We start from the raw sequence: 15,953 nt of genomic DNA, 5'->3' as shown, positions 1-15,953 counted from the left end.
TAAATTTGAGATAAATAATTGTTCAGTTTAACCACAAATCATTCATGATCTTCACTTAATATTTAATTGGTCAGTCAGTATTTGAATTGAGTTGAATATGAACCAGTACAAACCCTGATGATGAATAAATGGCTTAAAAAAAAGAGAGAGAGCAGCAGTGAGCCAGACTGGGTGCCAGCCACCAGGCTGTGTGTTCGGACCGGTGCCAACGCTGTGTATTCGGCAGTGTTTCATCGACGAAAACTGTGACGAAAAATGTTCGTCAACGAACTTTTTTCCACGACGAAAACGAGACTATACCTAAATAAAAATGCACCTTTGAAAAGAAAAACTGACGAAATATATTACCATTTTTGTTAACGAATACTAACGAAACGATAATGTCTGAGACAGACAAATGGACAAGCAATTATAGCCTTCCTCCTCTGGAAATCGAACGTCCCATAATTTGATCATTTTGTGACACTTAGCATTAGTAGTTGTCATCAGAATAGGCATTTTAATTCATCTCATTTTAATTCATTTCCCGACACGATCGGGATAGTAAAATATGGATCTTACGTCGGTGTTTACGCGTCTCCTCTCATACTCTTTCCAGCCAGTTATTCTTGTTGTGATGATTAACTCACGAGCATGAATGTCCTTCACCATTAATCAAATCTTCTTTACAAATAAGAATTTTGGAGTATTTTATAGTGACTGCAGTAAATTACGGGCAAGTGCAATGCAATTATCGTTATAATATTAGAAGTTAAATGAGCTCGTCAAATGAGCGCCCGCACATGTATATGAATATGTAAATGAAGAGAGTTTGCACTAGATATAGCTTACTGCTGCATTCACGTGAAAACAGCACATATTTGCTCTCTTGGTTATGACTCGCGTACGATAATTTCTCTCAAAATACGATAGTTTTAAGCCTCTGGTACGATACTTTAACAATCGATTAGAAAAATACCTCAAACCTCAAGAGGCATTTGAAGACGCGCCACCAAGAAATGATAAAAAAGGTTAGACTTCTATCAAAATCAACTTAAAGGCTTGATTTTGTTAGCTAGAAGCAGATGGCTATGTTTTCTTGTTAACTTGACTTGGTAGCATTAATCGTGCTTCGCTATAGCAAGCCTAAGAATATCTGTGTGCTTCATGAAATCACTGTTCTGATCTAATTAAAAAAATGCAAATTGACGAAAATGTGACTAAAACTTATCTAGTTTTCGTTTACTAAAACTAGACTAAAACTAATAATGATCAAATGACTAAAATATTAAAAAAACGAATATGTATTTTAATCAAAAGACTAAAACTAAGACTAAATCAAAATCACCTGCTAAAATTAACACTGGTATTCGGACCGGTGCCAGCTGCCGGGCTGTGTGTTCGGACCGGTGCCAGCCGCTGAGCTGTGTTCGGACTGGTGCCGGGGGCTGGGTTTATGGGATGGACACTGGCCCTTGCGAGCAGAGACTGGTGACACATGGACCCTGCTTTAAACCAGTCCCAAAATCCCTTCCTCGCAGACCACATCGAGTCAGCTACACACTCTTACTTTCCACTCCCTTTTATTCAATTTCTGTCCTTGTTCTGTGTTAATTTTTCACTGGATTTCGCACGCTCTCTCAACCCAGCCCTGTTTTTTTTTTTTTTTTTTTTTTTGGATGAAGGGCTCCATCAGCGCGAGGTTCTGGAGTCTGATAATCACTCTGACTGTGTCCTGTCCCAGTGCGCAGACTGGTTACCACTATGTCTGTGTCCTGTCCCAGTATAGTGCACTCTCACCACACCAGCCTCACTCTCCTCACACACAGCTCCACACAAGCTCACACAAAGCACCACAGTGTGTGTTCACACTCCTCACACAAGCCTACACAAAGCACCACAGTGTGTGTTCACACTCTTCACACAAGCCCACACAAAGCACCACAGTGTGTGTTCACACTCCCAGTTTGACAGAGGGACTCTCTGCCAACGCGTCATAACCCACAGTGCTCTCTGGGGTTCGTCACAGGAGATCCAATCACATACATACACGTCACTCAGAATAACGATTCACTCTGCGATGGTATGGTTAATGATGTTATTGTTACAGACACTGGAGTTACAGTCAAAATACAGTATTTGTTCTGATACAAGGATTGTATGTAAGTGCATCAGTCAGGAGCTATGTGAGAGAGTTTGATAGACTTTGTTTGTCTGAATGGGAAAAGTTGGGATAACTCCACTCATATGAGGAACTACTCAATCGATGATTGACTAATCTGCTCAGCCTCTGTGTGTGTGTGTGTGTGTGTGTGTGTGTGTGTGTGTGTGTGTGCGTTTGATCTGTCACTGTCTCATGATCTCTTCCCTCACTCTCTCCATTGTGTGTAAGAGAGCCAAGATCAGCGTGTTCTTCCTCTCTCTCTCTCTCTCTCTCTCTCTCTCTCTCCTGGCCACTTAATACCCATTACACAACCTTGAATCAGGCCTGGTTCCGTCCCTGCTCTGACCCCAGCACACACAGAAAGAGAGAGGACACAAAGAGAGAGAACAAAGCCAGCAGACAGACTGATAGTTTTCATAGTTTTCTAACGGTAGAATACACTGAGCTGAATTAGAAAGAGAGAGAGAGGGAAAGAAAGTGCTTCTACACCAGTAATGATTGTATTTAAGTGTCCTTTATACAGGTTGGATATAATCTTACATAAGTTACATATCTTTACATGCCTCTGCTGTTTGTAACATGAGAATTGTAGTCCCATCACACATGGTTCCCATGTCGTAATCCGAGGGTATGACAGTGCTGTGAAATGCATTACAGCGAACAGGTGAAGAAAAGAAAGGAAAAAGAAAGGATGGAGAAGAAGAGACAGGTTCCAAAGGAAGAACTCAGAGGCTCTTCGCTAGCATTAGCGCGGCTTAGCTAGCATTAGTGCGGCCAGCGCACCATCTGCGCTAAGTGCACTCGAGACAATCTCTCAGAGCCATCAGAGAGAGGCTACTTTTCATGTGCTCGTCCACACACACAGGACTGGATTATTACGGGGTGGTTAATGCCCTGTCTCCAGGGGACTCACGGCCTACCTGTTTTTGGCTTTAATGAGATCCATATTTGTCTCGCACTCTCTCGCCTTGTTATCACCAGCTGTGAAAGCTAAGATGTCGTCATCTTTACTTGCTCTCCATGGACAGCCAGGATAAAGTGTTTGAGAGAGTGTGCGTGTGTGTGTGTGCGTGTGTGTCTGTGTCTGTGTGTGGATGGATGTGTGCATGCATGTGTTTGTTTGTGTGCGTGTGCGTGTGCGTGTGTGTATGTGTCTGTTTCTGTGTCTGTGTGTGGATGGATGCATGTGTTTGTTTGTGTGCGTGTGTGTGTGTGTGTGTTTCAGGGGATATATATGTATGTGTGTAAATGTCACCTCCTGTCTGTTCCACACGGAAACAAATGTTTGTTGTATATGCATCTGTTCTACATGCACCTGTTTTATATTATACAAATTGTATACAAATTACATCTTTTATAGATTGAACCTATTTTATATTATATAAATTATATACAAATTACATCTATTATAGTTCACGTCTGTTATTAATTGCACCTGTCATAGGTTACATCTGTCACATCTAATACATTGCAACTGTGTCAGCATTTATGTACTCTTGCTTCTTGCATGCTTTAACTCTTTAGCATATGTCTGTTCTCGACTACGTCTCTGACTGTTTCCTCTGCCATAGCAGTAATGTAACACATAGGCCCAGGTTGTCTGCTGGGTCACTCTGTCCCAGAGAGAGAGTGAGAGAGAGAGAGAGAGAGAGAGAGCGAGAGAGAGAGAGAGAGAGAGAGAGATCTACAGGAGGGGGAGGGGGGGGGGGTTTGGTGTTTCTCTACTGTTCCTTTTGTGTTTGTTTCACCAACCAGAACTTTACTGTTAAACTCATGCAGGAGTGGATGATCATAAACTCATGGTAGAAATCTCAGGTGCATGAGGAGTGTTATCCCATTGGTTGCCAGCTTTGCCAGCTTCCATGAGCAATTCTGTGACACTGTTAAGACGAAATCAAATCAGACCTAGGATGTTTAGTGGACTTTGAGTCAAATTTCACGAAAATGATTGTTCAGGCTTTCTTTTTTTGTTGGTTTAGTTTTGCGTTGGATGCGGTGAAATCTTGTGTGGTTGTTTTTCAGTTTTGTTAATGTTTTTCAGTTTTTCTTTGTTTTTCAGTTGCTTATTGAGTAGGAAGGTGCCATCTTGGTATGACCAAAATCTAATGTCAAATTCAAGAGCTAAAACAGGTCTGTGTAAATACCTACACTGTTATAGCTTTTCTTATGGTACTGGGTTCTGTGGTTCTGGTTCTGGTCCAGCTCATGGTGATAGGAGCCTGTTATTATCCCTCTTAAATTTCCCCAGGCCCAGCTGACAGAGGGTTGTTTGTATTCCATTCAATATCTTGTTCACTGTCCAAGTTGTCTGCATGGAACTGACCTGAACGACACGGCCTAAGAATTACAGCACCCTCCTCCCACCCCCTTCCCCTCTCTCTCACTCTCTCTCTCTCTCTCTCTCTCACTCTCTCACTCTCTCTCTCTCTCTCTCTCTCTCTCACTCTCTCTCTCTCTCTCTCACTCTCCTCTCTCTCTCTCTCTCTCTCTCTCTCTCTCACTCTCTCTCTCTCTCTCTCACTCTCCTCTCTCTCTCTCTCTCTCTCACTCTCTCTCTCTCTCTCTCTCTCTCTCACTCTCCTCTCTCTCTCTCACTCTCTCTCTCTCTCTCTCTCTCACTCTCTCTCTCTCTCTCTCTCACTCTCCTCTCTCTCTCTCTCTCTCTCTCTCTCTCTCACTCTCCTCTCTCTCTCTCTCATTTTCTGCTCTCTATTTTTAGAATAAGCTGAAGGAAAGTCAACAGAGCAGCCTCCTCCACATGGATTTTAGACTAGAAGCCAAAATGTTGACTTTTAGACTAGAAGCCAAAATGTTGACCATTGTTTTTTGTGTGTACAGTTTTCTCTTGGACGAGGTCATGGATTTAAGTGTCATGGATCACTATAAATCTTTCACCATAGAATACGTCTAGTGCTTTTTTTAATGAATGAAACTGTCCCCATCAATAGAAACATTATAGTGCTTAAGTAGCATGTACACTCTTTACCAATATCTAATGCCTCTCGTTCTTTTTTTCCCCGTTGCTGGCTAACCTGTGTGTGTGTGTGTGTGTGTGTGTGTGTGTGTGTGTGTGTGTGTGTGTGTGTGTGTGTGTGAGTGTGCGTGTGTGTGTCTGCCTGTCTGTGTGAGTGTGTGTGTGTGCGCGCGCATGTGTGTGTGTGTGTGTAAGACCGGTGTAAGGTTTGTGGTGGGATGGTTAATTTTACATAGTGATTATCTGAGGGTTACTTCGCTCTCATCTCCGTTCAGCCTGTTGGCACATAAACTCCAGCTACAGACATGTCAGGACGTGTTTCAGCATTTAGTGTTAGCTTCCCCTAGACAACGTGGAGCAGTGATGCATGAAACACCGAGTAGGTAGACTATGCACCATGTAACCTAAACTCACAAACCACGTGCCATTTCAGCCATGTGTGTGTGTCTGTGTGTGTGTGTGTGTGTGTGAGACAAAACAGTTTAGATGTTTCCGTTTAAATTATATTTCTGTACGGAAATGCTCGAAAAAAAGCTAGTAGCTAGTAGCTAGCAAGCATGTCTTCCATATTTGATGTTTCATAGCTCTGAGGCTGTAAAGGTGTTTGTTCGTTTGTTCATTTGTTTGTTTGTGTTTATATATGTTTATTTGCATATGCATCAGACTATTCCTTATGGTGTCTGCTTGCGTTGTCAGTTACGACCTCCTCAAGCTGGTTCAGTGGTCATTTCTAAGTTATCCACAAAGATCAAATCCAGGCCCAAAGTGAATTTACTGAAACTCACCAAAGTGACTAAAGAAACATAAGAGACGAGCAGAGTCAATACCATTAATGGTCACCTAACCTGCTCCTCCAAGTGATCATGCTGGACCCCAATAGTGTACAGCCATATTCAACGACCAATCATCTTGCCACTCACAAGACCTGTGGCCTCTGTTAGGTAAAGTGGAGGGTGGGTAGTGACCTGGTGGTTCTTGATTGTCTTCTGTGATCAGGGGTGTGGCGTTTGTGGGGGTAAGGCAGGTAGCTGTGGCACAGACGACATCAGACAGGTTACGTAAGAAGAGAGAGTGGGAGCGGTTGCTAGCCTAGCCCTGCTGTGCAACCAAGCAGGCTGTATCAGGTACGCAGCAACAGAGGAGCCAATGCAAAGAAAGACCCTGTAATAAGAAACTCTTTTACCAGGAGGAGGGACTGGGGTGAGGGGGCAGCCAGAGCAGCAGCAGGGATGAAGGAGGGGTAGCAGAAGGCTAATCAGATAGCATTCACTAGCTCAAAGGCCAAGAGCTCATTCCCTGAGAGATACACTCAGGGGTCACGGCCGTTCACACACGGCTCTGACGCACTGGCCTTTTGTTTTGGCCTTTTGTTTTTGTCCATGGGGCCTGGCGTCAGAACTCCAAACGTCAATGCTAGGACAAAGTGGAGTCTGAGTAAACGGAACCAAAATGAGTGTAATAAAAACAAAAAACAAAACCAAAGAAACCCACCATTTTTTCAAAGTATTCAGTGCGTAAGTATGCATTATTTCTAACAACGGGATTGTTTATGACCAATCAAAAATGAGCAAAAACAAAATGTCTTGCAGTGAAGTAACTAAAAGTTTGTTATAACCATAGCATCATTTTATGTTCAAAAGAACTGTGTTATTATTATTTTTGGGTTTACTTGTTAGTTTTTTCATTCCTAAATACACAGAGATAGAAAGAGATTTTGCAGTGAGAATCAGAGGTTCTTTTTCTGATGGTTTCTCCTGAAGGATTTTTGGTTTCTTTGTGGATGATGGAAAGTTGAGTGCAGACTGATGGGCAGTGGCAGGGTGCAGCGTGTCTGAGGTTATGTCACAGTGTCATTAAAAACGTGGCACAGGACTGAAACTGATCCCACTTGATGCATTCATGTTGCTTTCTTTGGGTTGTGATAGCTCTCTCTGTCTGACCTCTCACTGTCACTGGAGCCCAGGAAAGGGGTGTGTGTGAGAGAGAGAGAGAGAGAGAATCTGATGGTCACTCTGATACACAGACACATGCAAACAAACATTTGTACTTATATACATACATACTGCACAAACAGGCAATCTTTCATTTTTAATTACCCACACCCTAATCATCATCAGTATAAACAAATCATTCATGTATATTTAGTATTATGCTCTTTCTCTCTCTCTCTCTCTCTCTCTCTCACACACACATGCACACAAACATATGTCCAGTGATTACAAAATTAAAGAACAACCAAAATTTGAAGACACTGTGAAAACAGTTTTAACAGAATTACTAATTGTTTGTGAATGGCTGCAGTCAGAGAGCACACCCTACTCATTCTGATCAGCCTGAGAATTACTGCATGTGTGTGTGTGTGTGTCTCTGTGTGTGTATATGTGAGTGAGAGAGAGAGAGAGAGAGAGAGAGAGAGAGAGAGAGAGAGAGAGAGACTGAGAGAGAGAGAGATGTACAAACAGGGGGAGAGAGAGAGAGAAGAGTCCGTTGCTTCCTTCAGATGTTCAGCCTCAGCTCCACAGATGGCCCTCTTTGGGTCCATCACAGACACTCCATCAGCCTAACAGCAACAGGTGTCTGTGAGCTGGCTGCCACACGCCATTCACTGCTGCCATGGCAACCAGCATGCCATGGGGACAGCAGTGAAGGGACGGGACAGAGTAGGATATCTAGAGACAAAACACACTCACACACACATGCTTTATCATTCTCGTGCACACAGTGCCATCATATGAACACAGTGGTGTGGAGTTGAATGCATATGTAGACTACATAAATGAGTGCCCAAAGCGAGGTCATATACACTATACCTGTGGAGCAGGCTGCAGGTCAGGTGGTCTGATTCTCTCCCTAATGCCTCTCATGACTCCTACACAAGGACTGCTCCACCTCACCTCTCCCATTCAAACCTCATTAGACACAGAGGGGGTTCTCTTTTCTCTCCTATCACTGTTTTGATCTCTGATAAGATGAGAATAGATCTTTTATTTCTTGAAGAACTTTGTTGACGGTGGCCAGCCTCCCAATAAGACTACAGTCCATTACCGTGTGTGTGTGTTTGTGTTTCTTTTTTTAAGTGTGTATCTAGTAGCATGTTACATCACAGGTTCTTCACTGAGAACTCTCTCAGACATAGGTTTGCACAGTCGAGAATCTGTGTTGCCCTGTGGGGAAAATAACTAACTAACTAAATAAATAAAATGATGTCAGAAACAAGGCTGAAGAGAGCTTGTGCACATATCTATCATTTTTAAAACTAATAGTTTGGAGTCTACACATGTTCCAAAGGAAAAAAGAACAAAGCACTGACATCTCCATAGACATTAAGGCAACATTTATTGCACTGCTAGGTGAGACACATGACTAGTGGAGATATATTTCCAGCAGTGAGCAGTCTGGGCTCTGAACTGTCATAACAGGAATACCAGCTGTAAAATGTATTGGTGTATTTATGTACTTTTGACAACAAGTATAACAAACAGACAATCTTTGAAGCTTACACTCTCTCTCTCTCTCTCTCTCTCTCTCTCTTGCTCTCCCTCTCTCTCTAATGAATCTCTATATAACTTCTGTGTGACTAGGTATTATTCATTAAGACAGCTCATCCTCTTCTCCAGTGGGGTTAATCCTATCGGGTCAGATCACAAAAACAACCCTCCTTGACGCCTGTGAGTGTGTGTGGCCCTTCTGCATCACACCAGTCACCTGTCTTCCAGTTACAGTCCACAGAGTTCCATTCACTGTCACTGTTCTGCCATCAGAGTTACTGGGAAAACACCCACAGTTCCTCATGTATTCTGCCAAACATGTTAAACTTGGACAAAGGGAGCCAACAGCTCTCCAATTTACATCATATTCTAGGGTGTTGAGGAGAGTGAAGTTCATGTCAAATCCTCCTCGAGAGGTTTCTTAGATATACAGCTGAACTGCTACTTTTTATTGGCCTTACATTGAGAGCAGTGAACGGCACACCAGAAATTATGGATTCAATTTAAGTAATATTTCAATTATCCCTGTAGTCAAAACCAGTCTTTACAATAACTAAAACTGCTGAATGCAGAACCTTCCAGCCGAACACTCATTATCTCCAACAGCTGTTTTGGCAGCAACATGGACTGAAACAAGACCACGCCCAAGACATGAAAGAAAGGCCGACTACCTTTGCAATTATGTGGAAAGCTCGCTAAAGCCGCTCCCCCCTCGTCTAATCCACACGGCACAATTAAATGGTAAATCTATACGATTTGAGGCTTCGGACTGTCGTCCCCCCGGCCCCCGCTCTGTTTTCTGTGCTTATTTAAATAACGCCATATCGCTAATTGCTTTCATGTCGCCCTGTTGGCAGGCTGTCGTGTAGACCCTGACTGATTGTTGATGCTCTTTAATACTTTATGATCTCGCTGCCGTTTTAATTTTAGCACAGTCGCTCTTGATTTACGCCTCATCCCTTTTTGCAAACACATGCCCGGTTGTAAACTGATGTGCGATCGGGAGCTGAGCTTAGCATATGGTGCTCTCAGAGAGTTTGAAAGCTTGACTGCAAACAGTTTTTTGTCATTCTGAAGCGCTACTCTAGCGTCCTGTCCGTACACTGTAAAAAATGAATCCTGCAGGCAAGTAGACTTCGTTAAAAATCAAAGAAAAAATGTACTGAAAAGTTTATTCATTTAACACAATATTTCGTTTTTAAATTGGAACTGACACGCTCCTTTTAATCAGACATCACGATTGATGACGCTTCTTTTTCGCCGGGGATGGACTTTGTAAGAGACACCGTGGAAGGTTTTGTCACAGGAAAGTTCTAAAAATAGCATTATCCACTACTTGTTCTGTGAATGTGACAGATGGGTAATTTGTCATGCATATTTTATGTGGAAGCATTTGCAAGCGAAATCGCGGCGGAACAGTTGGCATGCAGCATAAGACGTCAGGTGAATTATATGTTCTACTAGCTAGCGTTAATAATGCTAACAAATCTTACTAACTGTAAATTATGTATTGGCCACGGACAAATTGAAGTTACCCTTTATAACACAGTTTAAAAATTGGACAGTGTGAGTAAGATTAGGTGTAAAGGAAGAAGTATGAATCGGATTTAATTTCTCATGAATGTTCATGCTTTTTTTGAATGTTTCTCGTACAACAATATATTATAAAGACTAACGCCTGTCTGTGTGTTTTTGTGTACAACATGCATTTTTGTGTGTGTGTGTGTTAAACCGAAGATCTGATTTTTTTTATTTAATGCTATTTAATAATGTTTTTATTTAATACTATTTAGTAAATTAGAGTACAAACTTAGAGGAAATGAAATGCATGCAGACTGCCTTAAAACAGTGGTGTACTGTAATCCCGAACGTTCAAATAACTTAAATTGTGTAAACTTAAAATGTCCTTATAAATTCTACTCTTTAAAGTTGTTATAACGCGTAATCCGATTTTGAATTATGTCAACTAAAAACTTTTGATTAATTTCAAATCACTTTTGGATGACGTAATATGAACACCCGATTATTAAATCCACAGATATGATTAAATCACTATAATTTAAAATTCTGGCGTTCCAGCGTCCGACGTCAGCGCCGCGGTGCATTATGGGGCGCCTCCGTTTGTAGAGTCGCATCAACGGAACTTCAAAATGCTTGATCGTCAGGTGATTCACGTAGACTTCAGATCACAGATATGCCCCGTGTTCGAAATGCTCACTTGTTCACTCACTCACTCACTATATAGTGTTTGCTACATGGAACAATCACTAGGGATAACGGTTGACTGCTTTTAATACATTTCGGACATTATTTGGACGTTACGCCACAACATAATTATAATTAATTATGCGCCGGATATTCGTAATTATTATCTCTGTCGCATAAACAAACGCCAGGCATAGCTGGAATATCTGCGCCTGATTGGTCTGTAAAGACTTTCTGCTTTCACGAGACAGGCCGCAATGTATGATAGTCGATCGATGTAGGGTATAGCTTCTGTACACTACATTTTGCCGTGCCTCGCGACGATTCTATGTATACTATATACTCACTTATTATCTAAGCCGCTTGCTGGAGCCTATCCCAGCGCTCATAGGGCGAAAGGCAGGGAAACACCCTGGACGGGTCGCCAGTCTGTCGCAGGGCAGACCCACAGACAAACACACACACTCACACACACATTCATACCTAGGGGCAATTTAGTGTCTCCAATTGACCTAACCTGCATGTTTTTGGACTGTGGGAGGACTTTCCACTCTCTGCCCGACGTCAGGGATTATTAATAGCAAATGCCCTCGTCTGAGTTGCAAGATTCTGCTGTGTAAATTCACGCGAAACACGTGGATTGTCTGTAGCCTGTGTGCTACAGCGTGAAATTGTTTACCAGCGATGGCAATTATCTGAATAATACTGAAAAAGTAATCCCTTAATGTGTGTATCACATTGTAGCTTTCTTGTGTTTCGAAATTCAAATTAAAAAAAAAAAGCGGAACTAAGGTGTAGAAATTGAGATCGATTATATGTACACCTTGAGGCTGATTATTCTGAGAATAAGCATTTTGATTCGGAAAAAATGGGATCCTTTATCTGTATAATGCATCATCATTGAGTGCAATGCACGATAAAAAGTTTAGCACACGGGCCTCAACTAGTTTGCAAAAAACAGTAACTCTATCTGAAAATGACACTGGTAATCGTTTATTTTATGCGACTGGTGTCGCCGCTCAAAAAATCGCGTTTATAAGCCCTTTTCTACAGTTCCACGACATTTGATGGAATGGCATTAAGAGAACGGATTTACAATTACTGAAATAGGTTGTTCATGGTAAATGTCATGTGTGCTAACTTTATCCAGTATCCTAGCCAGATCTGTTTTCTGTTAACGTTCCGTAAATCTACTAATTTAGTGGGGGATAATCCACTGACATGCTTTAATGCAAATGTTAATTTGAGTCAGATGCGCTGATAATCTGATTCTCGTTTTACCCTTTAAAAAATACCACACGAACTATGTATTCTGCTGCAACTCTACTGCGCTGCTAGTACTTGCTGCTAACTTCCGGGAACTATTGAGAGGCTCCACCATCCGCCATTGCTATAAACAAAAAATGTCCATCCGGGTGAATGGAGTTGACGCGAATCTCTCTCTACATGGCTCTGATTCATGGCCCTAGCAAACTTTCTACAGCGATTTAAAAGAGTTTTTAAAAAAGAGAATGGTCACTACAGTCATCATTACAACTACTTTGCATTTGGTGCAAAGCCAATGGGCTTTGTCACATTAAAAATGACAAAAATAATTTGGGTCATTTTACATGATTTATTTTGAGTGTATTTACTTAAAAAAGAAAAAAAAACAAAAACAAACAAGACTATGCATTTGCTTAATAATATTGCGTGAATGTAGTTGCCTCACTTTTTTGAGTAGTTCCAGCATATCATTTTTTACAGTGTACCTCAGCTCTTTTATACAGTGTCTCTGTGTGGTTATAAATAGATCAGTACAGTGACTTTGTCATCTGGTTTGTTGAACAGTTATTTCTGTACAGATAGAAGTCAACTGTAGCGTTCTGTCATTTTTGGTTCCCCATCAAGCCTTGTTGCCACAGTAACCCCACCCTCAGCAGTAACCCCACCCTCAACCCTCACTCTTAACTTCATGGACGCTGCTTCTCGTGAGCATAACAGACTTTTTTTCGTTGTTGTGTAGCACTGTTTTCCTGTATTAATGCTTCTCAGGGAAAGAAAGGGAAGGTTTTTGCTCCAGGGTGAATTGGAAGATGAGACACCAGAGAGAGGGGTGTAGTGTCTCAAATGGGCAGTGTTGAGAATGAGCAGTGTCCGAAGGTGGACTTGACATTTATATATCGTCAATAAGTTCTCCCGTGACGTGCTCATTGTTCGAATGGCACTACGTTATAAATGCAGACTTTTTCCACAGATGATGTATAACGCTAATATTATCATTCACCTAAGAGGCACTTATTTGCTTAACTTTTTTATTTATTTTTTTTTAAACCAACTGCTTTCTTATTGAGGCCTGTCTGTTGACCATAACATCCTGGAAAATGAACCTTGTCCTTGTCTATATGTATATTCATGGCTGAGTGGCATACACGACAACAGTGGAATAGGATCCATTGTTTATGTGGACATTGCCATGTTGTTTGGCAGTACAGGCGATAGTTCCGCTAAGATTAATGTTTAACTGAACAGTTACATGCATCATTATGAAGTTTATCAGAATGTTTCTTTTGGGTTTTTTATTTATTTAGTTAGTTAATATTATTATTATTATTATTTTTTAATGTCAGATATGTAGCAAGACCAGTATTTCTTTTCCTTCTTTAATTCTTTAATCTTTAGAATGGGATGGTTGCCAGGTGGCTGTCATGTTGTCCTCAGGGTTGGAAATGAATGAAGGGTCCTATTAACCATCCGTTCTGTTCACATTTGTTACATTCCCAAAATGGGCATGTGTAGGTGATGAGCGTTTTACTGTTTTTGTCGTAGCATGTCCAACAGAGGTCACAAGAATGAGTGTCTAAATAATATTAGGCGGGGCATCCATGCTGATGGATTTTTGAAGCAATACAACTTATAGTGAGGACAGGCTCTGAGTGGGGAGTCTCTTCTCTTCTCTTCTCTTCTCTTCTCTTCTCTTCTCTTCTCTTCTCTTCTCTTCTCTTCTCTTCTCTTCTCTTCTCTTCTCTTTCCTGTGCCATCAGTCACACCTTGTGCCCCACACCAAGGCTGATACTGCCATGCTGTTGTAGTGAAAGTCATGACATTCATAAGAGTCAAATCATTGGAGTGTGAGTATTGTTTTTCCCCCTTGGCCTCCCCAAGGTGTCTTGGCCCAGTTGGTAAGCGTCTGGTGAGCAGTGTCCGCGATTTAAGTAACACGGCAGTACACGGCCTGCCCAGCTCACAGCTGTCACATAGCACCTCTACACAGAGGGCGGAGACCAAAGGAACACCGGTGTCATGTGGCATATTCCAAGACTATAGTATTGACCCCCCCCACACACACGCACACGACTCCCGTGACATACGCAGTGTGTGTGTGTGTGTTCGTTCGTTCTAAATGAAGCATTTCTTCCATTCCCTCATCTGCAGAAGTATCAGGGTTGAGTGACAGATTAGCCTCAGGATGTTAGTCCACTCTGTGGCATGTGCACTGCTCCCTGACTCTTAGGGCTGAGAATATAAAGTCATTAGAACATATTCCACGTACAGAGCACAACAGTCACATACAGCAGTGAGTCAGCTGCTGCTTAATCCTTTTAAATTGAGATTAGATTTGATTAGATTAGGTTGGATTCACTTTATTTTTTTTCCAGTGTACCTTTTAGGCCATGATCTCAGTGCTTTTCAAACATTAGAAACATGCATACGGTTCTATGAAAACCCACACATAACTGTTAAAACAAGAAAATAACTTATCACTTTAAAACCAAGCGCTGAGATTCGGGATAGACGTCTGACATTACCATCTAAAAGCTTAGCTCCCCACTGCTTGTCTCCACCTAGTCATACTCCTCTACCCTAGTCTGACTCCTCCAACCCGAGTTTAATCCTCCACCCTGTTCTTATTCCTCTGCCCTGGTCTTACTCCTCTGCCCTGGTCTTACTCCCCTACTGTGGTCATACTCCTCCAGCAGAGAGGCGGGGGTATACTCAGAATGAATGAAGTGCAATGGATGGTGTGGTGGCATTAGCCATCAGAATGCATCCGCATAAGTTATTCATCACAGTGTCTTAAGACAGACAGGCAGAATTCAGCACGCTGTTAGTAGATTTTAAACCCAGTCAGGTTTTCAGAGAGAGCAGTATAGGCTACAGGCTGATACAGAGTTTTATGCCTGTGTTATGTCTGATTCATAAAGGATTGTGTGTGGACTTCACATGATCTTTAAGTGAAACCCTATCAAATCTTATAGGACACAAAGACAGAAAAATAAAAGAACTAGAGCTTCTCTCTCTCTCTCCCACCCCCTCCTTTCCTATATTTTTTTCTCCTTCTCCTCCTCATCTTTTCACCTTCAGTCTTCTGTCTGGACACTGTAGTGTTTTTATTTGTTTTGCTTTGTTTCCAACTGTAATTGTGCTCTTTTAAAAGTCAGATTCAACCATACCCATTTCAATTAAGGGGCTTCAAAGACAACATGTCTGAGTGAGACACAGAGAGAGAGAGATACAGAAAGACTGAACAGGTGATGGTTATGTGTTCTCACTTGCAGAGCTGAGAGAATGTCCTGGATTACAGTACCCTGATTGGTTAGAAGGCTTAACTAGAGCTCCAAAGAGGACCACATTATTCCAAACAATCTCAAAAATCATTCCTAATGTTACCACAATAAGCCACTCTGTTAAGTTTTGCTACATCTTATTTTTGATGTATGACAATTAAGCCTAAAGTTTGCGACAGAACATGTGTAACCAACCACAGACCATTTTGTGAAGCCTTTTAGTTTCCAATATCCAGAGTAGGTTTTATAGCTGATTCCAGAACAGCTGCTTTAGGCATGAAAATTAAATCTTAGTCATTAGTGTAAATGATGTGGTTCTCCATTGTAGAGCTGAATGTTTCAGTGTGTAGTGATGATCCAGTCAGTGTGTGAGATAGAGAAAGCTGTTAAGTCCATTCAGTGACTCAGACTGTTAGCACGGTGTGAATGGCAGTTAATGGGGCTCTGGGTTAATGATAGGTGTCAGACCTGATAATGAAGATGCGTTCTGTGTAAGTGGGACTAATTGGCTGGTCGCAGTGGGAAGTTTTGAGACAGTTTTAGTACACTCAGGTCCGCCAGGTTTCATCTGGGGGTGGAGTTCAGTTGTCATTCCC

The 15,953-nt window shown here is 41.7% G+C and overlaps 1 protein-coding gene across 1 annotated transcript in view; it reads left to right on the top strand.

The window, feature by feature from the left end:
• Positions 1-15,953, top strand: part of kif19 (kinesin family member 19) — a 43,543-nt gene that overhangs the window by 7,307 nt on the left and 20,283 nt on the right. The gene's annotated exons all lie outside the window — the stretch shown is intronic.

Source organism: Chanos chanos, chromosome 5 (assembly GCF_902362185.1).
Source record: "Chanos chanos chromosome 5, fChaCha1.1, whole genome shotgun sequence".
Taxonomy (NCBI): domain Eukaryota; kingdom Metazoa; phylum Chordata; class Actinopteri; order Gonorynchiformes; family Chanidae; genus Chanos; species Chanos chanos.
This window is presented reverse-complemented; position numbering and strand designations above follow the sequence as displayed.